This window comes from Apis dorsata, unplaced genomic scaffold (assembly GCF_000469605.1).
Source record: "Apis dorsata unplaced genomic scaffold, Apis dorsata 1.3 scaffold_194, whole genome shotgun sequence".
NCBI classification, from domain to species: Eukaryota; Metazoa; Arthropoda; class Insecta; order Hymenoptera; family Apidae; genus Apis; species Apis dorsata.
Window position 1 is genome coordinate 2,621,637 of NW_006263478.1, and position 6,233 is coordinate 2,627,869.

General features: G+C 39.8%; 1 protein-coding gene and 1 long non-coding RNA gene across 2 annotated transcripts in view; one reads left to right on the top strand and one right to left on the bottom strand.

Moving 5' to 3' along the window:
* The window catches only part of LOC116185485, a 9,160-nt gene extending 7,692 nt beyond the window's left edge, over positions 1–1,468 (top strand). Inside the window, exon 3 of the long non-coding RNA XR_004150337.1 lies at positions 887–1,468. This is a non-coding gene — a long non-coding RNA (uncharacterized LOC116185485). The remainder of the gene's footprint in view (positions 1–886) is intronic.
* The window catches only part of LOC102678499 (protein split ends-like), a 200,485-nt gene that overhangs the window by 130,135 nt on the left and 64,117 nt on the right, over positions 1–6,233 (bottom strand). The window lies entirely within an intron of this gene.

The following is a 6,233-nucleotide window of genomic DNA, read 5'->3' on the forward strand; positions in this document are numbered from 1 at the left end:
GCGAGAAGCGAGATTAAAAAGCGCTATCAATTTTCACCCGTCAATTCAATAAACCGTCGACTTCGAGCCGAAATGAAAATTTCCATACGTATTACGAACATGACAGGCAAGCCCCGGTATGTCACGGACGTGTCGGCACCGGTGCAACAGCCTCTGTCATGATTATTCAATTATTTTATACAATTATCCTTGCGCTGAAGTTTGAGGACAGCGCAAATAACCGCGCACGAAAATGGATCCGCGCCGGGATGTCGCGACGCGAGAGAATTTTTCATATAATCCGATTAAAATTTCACCGATGCCGCCTATCTATGCACCCGTTAAAAACTTGTTGCATCGCGAATGCAGCGCGTATATATTCGTCGGTCGAATAATACGATGAAACTTGACGTGGGCGCGCACGCGAAATGCAATAATTTTTAATTTTGTCAAGCGCCACGCGTTGCCAGGCAACACCCCAACGGCGCGAGAGCGATAGACAATCGTGAAATTTCTCCTTTCTTTTTTTTTTCTTTCTTTCTTTTTTTTTTTTTTTTTTTTTTTTTTTTTTTTTTTTTTTTTTTTTTTTTTCGAAAAAATATTCGTTGATTGGATTGGTCGCGATCATCGTGTTAATTGAGAATAATTTTTTTTTTCTTTTAAATAATCCAATATTCCCCCTATATTCTGGAATTTGAAATATCAGTGAAATTTAGGAAAAATATAGTCGAGAGTTAATATATAGTTAAACAAAAATTTGTACGTAAGAAACGTTTGAAAACTTGTGAACGATAAAATGTGTGTGCGAACAAATAAATATCACGGAATCGATGAGAATATATTTCTTCGTGTCGTTGAAGCTATAATAATAATTTCTCTATTACTCGACGTGGTAATGTTATTAAAGTAATATAGGGTATGGAAATTAATATTGGTCTCGTTTGAAGCGACGAATCGCTGTTGTTCGAGAAACGGGTTTACGAAAAAAGAGACGTGAAAGAGAAAGGAGAGCAAGAAAAAGGTTGGGATCACGGGGGGCAAAGAGAAAGTAATCTCCTTTAATAATCTCGGCATTCGGTCGTGAATTTCGGTGTTAATAATATTTCAAGAGATCCGAATCGATAAGTATATATTAAAAACTCGTGGCCACGGTTATATATATATTTTTTCGAGGTTAATTTTCGAAACAGGCTCGAATCAATTATATTCACGATCCGTTAATGCCTTTTCACGCGGGTAAACGCAATTAAAATTACACTTTATCGTGTCGGATAGCCCGACGTCGACGACGGTTTAATTACGACACATTCGAGTCGATAAAAAATGCAAAGAGGCAAAATGGCGCGTCGTTCACCGTGAGACAGTTTCGACATTAAACTTCAATCTGACGACGATAAAACTTTCAACGAAGCGACGAAGGATCGCGATTAAACGCAACAATGTTGCTTTAATGAGTTCTTTTTAAAAATTTTAATGATACGGTTTAACGAGGGGGAGAAAGAGAGAGAGAGAGACGAAAGTGAAAGGTAACTGTTACGTGAAATTTTGAGAGTTTGAGGTATATAATAATCGATGAATATCGTATTTCTTTTTCTTCTTTTTTCTTTCTTTCTTTTTCTTTTTTTTTTTTTTTTTTATCACGAAATTCTATTTTACGCGAATGACGAAAGTTTAAGTTGGTCGGTGTAATGGAAATGGAATGCATAAATATCGGGCCGAAAATACTCCGTTTCGTTTTAACTTCGAATCTCAAGCGTTTCACGCTAGAAGAAATATCTTGGATCAAAGGAAATCAACTTGTCTATCAAAAGTCAAATAAATTTAGAATCTCGCAATCGTGTGGACGATGGATTGTTAAACAATTCGAAACACTAAAAGGATTTCATCATCGCTCCTCGATTCGTCCAATGTCGTTCTTCCATTGATATATATTTCAATATCGAGCCAAAGAAATCTCGAATGAATTTCGTTCTGGATTTCGAAATTTTCATTTACAACCTCTCTCCCCGCTCCCTACTAACTCATTGTAAAACTCGATGGAGATCGAGCAGAAAAAGCGGTTCTTCCCTCGGCATAATTAAATTTATCCCCGTTATTACAGTGTCCGCAAAAAACGAGGAAAGTGTTTACCATTAATTAATCTTTTTTTTTTTTTTCTCATAGTGGGGGAGAGCGTGACGGAACGAAAGGTATGGCAGCCGTAAAAGTCGTCTCCGCCAGCCGGTCGTCGAGATGAAAACAACGAGAGAAGAAGAAGAAGAAAAAAAAGGAACATAATTAATAAGCTGCTCCATGGGAAAACGAACGAAAATAAAGTCTCGCGAGCCCTCAAAACAATTAATCGTGAAAACGTGTACGTACGATTTCTTAAAGAAGAAAAAAGAAAGGAAGAAAAAAAAAAAAGGAGGATCCTCGTCGCGGGAGGGGAGGGAGGCGAGGTACGCTTCTAATCGATCGTTTCGATCGTTTCGATCGATCGATCGATCTTGGAGTAGGGCCCCTTGAGTATAGACCGCTTTCTCATGCGGCTAATGTAATTAAAGGAAAACTCTATCTCTCGACCTCCTTCTTTTCTCCTTTTCCCCGTGGCTCGGCCACGTCGCGATTATACGAATCCTCCTCCATCGATAAAACGTAAAAGGAGTAACGCTCGAAGTGCGCACTCGACAACGTTTGCTCCGCGACCATCGAGCGGATAAAACGCTTTAACGAGTGCGTCGAGTGCCTCGCGAGCCTCTCTCTTTTCCTCTCTCTCTCTCTCTCTCTCTCTTTCCTTTCCTCCCTCTCCGTTTCTTTCCCCCCTTGAAAGCGTGGATCATTAATTAGCTCCGCCGAATGAAGAAAAAAAAGAAAAACAGGCTCTCGCCTATTCGAGGCAACGACTGGCAACGAAGGCCGGCAATAATAAAACGGGGCAATTAGCCACTTTTAATAACATCGTTTCAGGGGACGACTTATTTGTACTTTCCTCCTTTTCGGATCGAGACCAGATATAGACGCGATGATCGCGATGAGTTTCTTTCTCTTCTCCGTTTTCGACGAGTCTAACATATCGGCACGAGTTACTTCGGTATTCGCGGTGGTAATTGACGCGGTAATTGGCCTAATTTTAAAACGGCGCGGTACGGAGAGCGCGTGGTTTAAAAGGGCACGAATGAAATTCGAGAATAGAGCGCGACTTGGTTGGAATTGTTACGTCGCCGTTTCGGTAATTAATTGAAGGAAATTGATGCACTCTGTCCGAGGATAAAGGTAGTAGAATGGATAAAGGTAGTGGAATGGAGGACGGGGTGAAGGGTGAAATTAACCGGGGAACGAGGTAAATTCGTTTAATCGAGGCAGCTTAATTCACGCAAGGTTTCAATTGGGGGACTGGTTACGTAGTTTCGTTTCGTAGAAATTGTGTTTCGACAGTAGTTTGTTCGAAATAAGATAATATAGGGGGAAACTATAATTAAAAGGATATTAAAAATAATTTTCATTTCCAAAATTTCTATCGTTCAATTTATACTCGGCTTTCGATAAGTTGGAGATTCGCGAAAGGTAAAACGTTCGTATTCTCCTCGTTTTCTTTTCACCGAAGACGACAATTCGCTCGTTAATTAACGAGCGAACCGTCTGTCGGCGTGGTGGCCTCCTTTTTTGGCCACGGACACGAGCGCGGCCGTCATATTTCGTCGCGGCCGGTGCTCGAAACTTGGCGGGGTCTTAAGGCGTAGTAAGAGGAAGAGGTGCATACGCCGTATAGGCGCGTATGCACCGCGAACAATGCATATTCATGAACCGGCGTGCATATTTACGAGCGGCTGCTCGCCCAGAGATCCATGGCACAACTTTACAACGCTTTCGGTCTTGGATATCCCCTCGTACAAAGGAAGCCGTGCTCTGCCCCGATACCGTCGTCGCGAGGTATACAGCGTTTTCGAATCGAGAGTTTCGAGCGAGGGAACCTATATATATATATTCGAACAGATTTTCATGAAAATCAGGGAAAAAGAAGGAAGCGTTTCTCGCGTAATTTTATCCTAAAGTTCTATTAAAAACGTATCTCATAAAATTAGGAAAAGTTTGAACCGCTGTAACTTCGAATATAGTAACTTCCGGTCAACGAGTGAAACATCATTAGAAGCGCGAAACTTTACCTTTTAGAACGCTTTTTCATTTATTCAATTCGGACTTCCGGTTCCCGAGATATCGACGTGTAAAGAAAAAGATAATTTTTAATCGTTTATCTTAAAACGCGATTAAATCGTATTAAAATTAGGAAAAGTTTGAACCGCTGTAACTTCGAATATAGTAATTTCCGGTCGATGGGTAAAAGATCGTTGGAAGCGGGAAATCTTCCTCTTTAAAAGTCTTTTTGATTTATTCCGATACGATATCCCGTTCCCGAGATATCGTCGTGTAAAGGAAAAGGTAATTTTTAATCATTTACCTTAAAACGCGATTAAATCGTATTAAAATTAGGAAAACTTTGAACCGCTGTAACTTCGAATATAATAACTTCCGGTCAACGAGTGAAACATCATTAGAAGCACGAAGCTTTACCATTAAAACGCTTTTTCATTTGTTCAATTCGGACTTTCAGTTCCCGAGATATCGACGTGTAAAGAAAAGATAATTTTTAAATGATCATTTACCTTAAAACGCGATTAAATCGTATTAAAATTAAGAAAACTTTGAACCGCTGTAACTCCGTAGATAATAACTTCCGGTCGATGGGTAAAAGATCGTTAGAAGCGGGAAATCTTCCTCTTTAAAAGTCTTTTTGATTTATTCCGATACGATATCCCGTTCCCGAGATATCGTCGTGTAAAGGAAAAGGTAATTTTTAATCGTTTATCATCTCCTTCCTTGTCTCTTACTCGGATCTCTCGCTCTCACTGACCTATTCCAAACTCCAGACAAGTGACAGACGCGATTCCTGGAAAAACGTAGGACGAATTTCCAGGAAAGAATATAGGTCATTGACTCGCGGGCCAATTCATGATCCTATGGAAACTTTGAGTGCTTATATCTCGGCAACCAATTGAGATATCGAGATAAATCAAAAAGAGGCTTCAATGGCACGGTTTCCTCTACTTCCTTAATTCGTTTTGACGACGAATTTTTAGTTTCTTCTTACTTTTTTTTAGACAAAAATTGAAATTCCATTCGTGACTTTGCTCGAATGCAGTGGTACGTTATCACGATATAGGGATATAATTTAGCATAATATGAGATATAATCTGTAAAGTATGATTGAAAATGATTTAAATTAATATACAGGTATTGTTATTCATCATCGAATTGTCGAGAGACGCGTCTTGACGATCGAGGGATACAATGTTTTCGACAATTATGCCCCGGTGTTCACGCGTTTGAAGAGACGCGAATTCTCAGATATCAAATCGCGGCGAAAGCCACCGCCACCAACACGGAGAAAGTCAACACGGCACCCGAGTAAATGAGAAATTTTATTGGATCCCCCGAAGGGAGTTTCGCGACGCGCCGTTGAAAATTCCAGCAGAGAGGAACGCACGTTAAACTATTAGCTCTGTAAACGTTCGAGGCTGCGCGATGAAAGTTCCCTTTCTCGCGGGGAAACGGGAAATTTCATTAGACTCGTTGATCCCGTTCAAATGTTTAATCTGTCTGGATATAATCCGGTGGTCGATCGGAGGAAAAGAAAAAGGAGAGAGAGAGAGAGAGAGAGAGAGAGAGAGGGAAAGAAAAAAAATAAACGAACAAGAAGATCGACAATTTTGTTAAATAGCCGCTCAATGAATCGGAAGGCGAGCTGAGATTGAACTCTTGACTCTTGTTTCGCGTCTAATGAAAATCGAACGAACAAAAGGAAGAATATTTATAATTCTTGATAATATTTTTTTTCTTTTTTTAGCATAAACAATTCTACAGAAAATAATTAAAATCGAGAGAATAAGAATTATTCTTAAAAAAAAAATCTACCCGAAGCATTTACTTTTATCTCGAACAATTTTCCTTCACATTCTCGAAAATAAATTTCAATCATTCGTCACGCATGCATGCTCGCCTCGCATTTTTCCGCTCTAAGATAAAAATCTATCCACCGGATAAAATAAGATTTCCAACCAAATGTACGCGCAATAAATTTCTCTGATGGTCCGCTGTACTAGACGAAACGACTGCAAGTAGTTCACGGTTGAATTATATTCCGCGTCGCTAAATTGAGCTCCACTTCAACGACTACAATCAGGATTAGCCGAGAGAAAGAGAGAGAGAGAGAGAGAGAG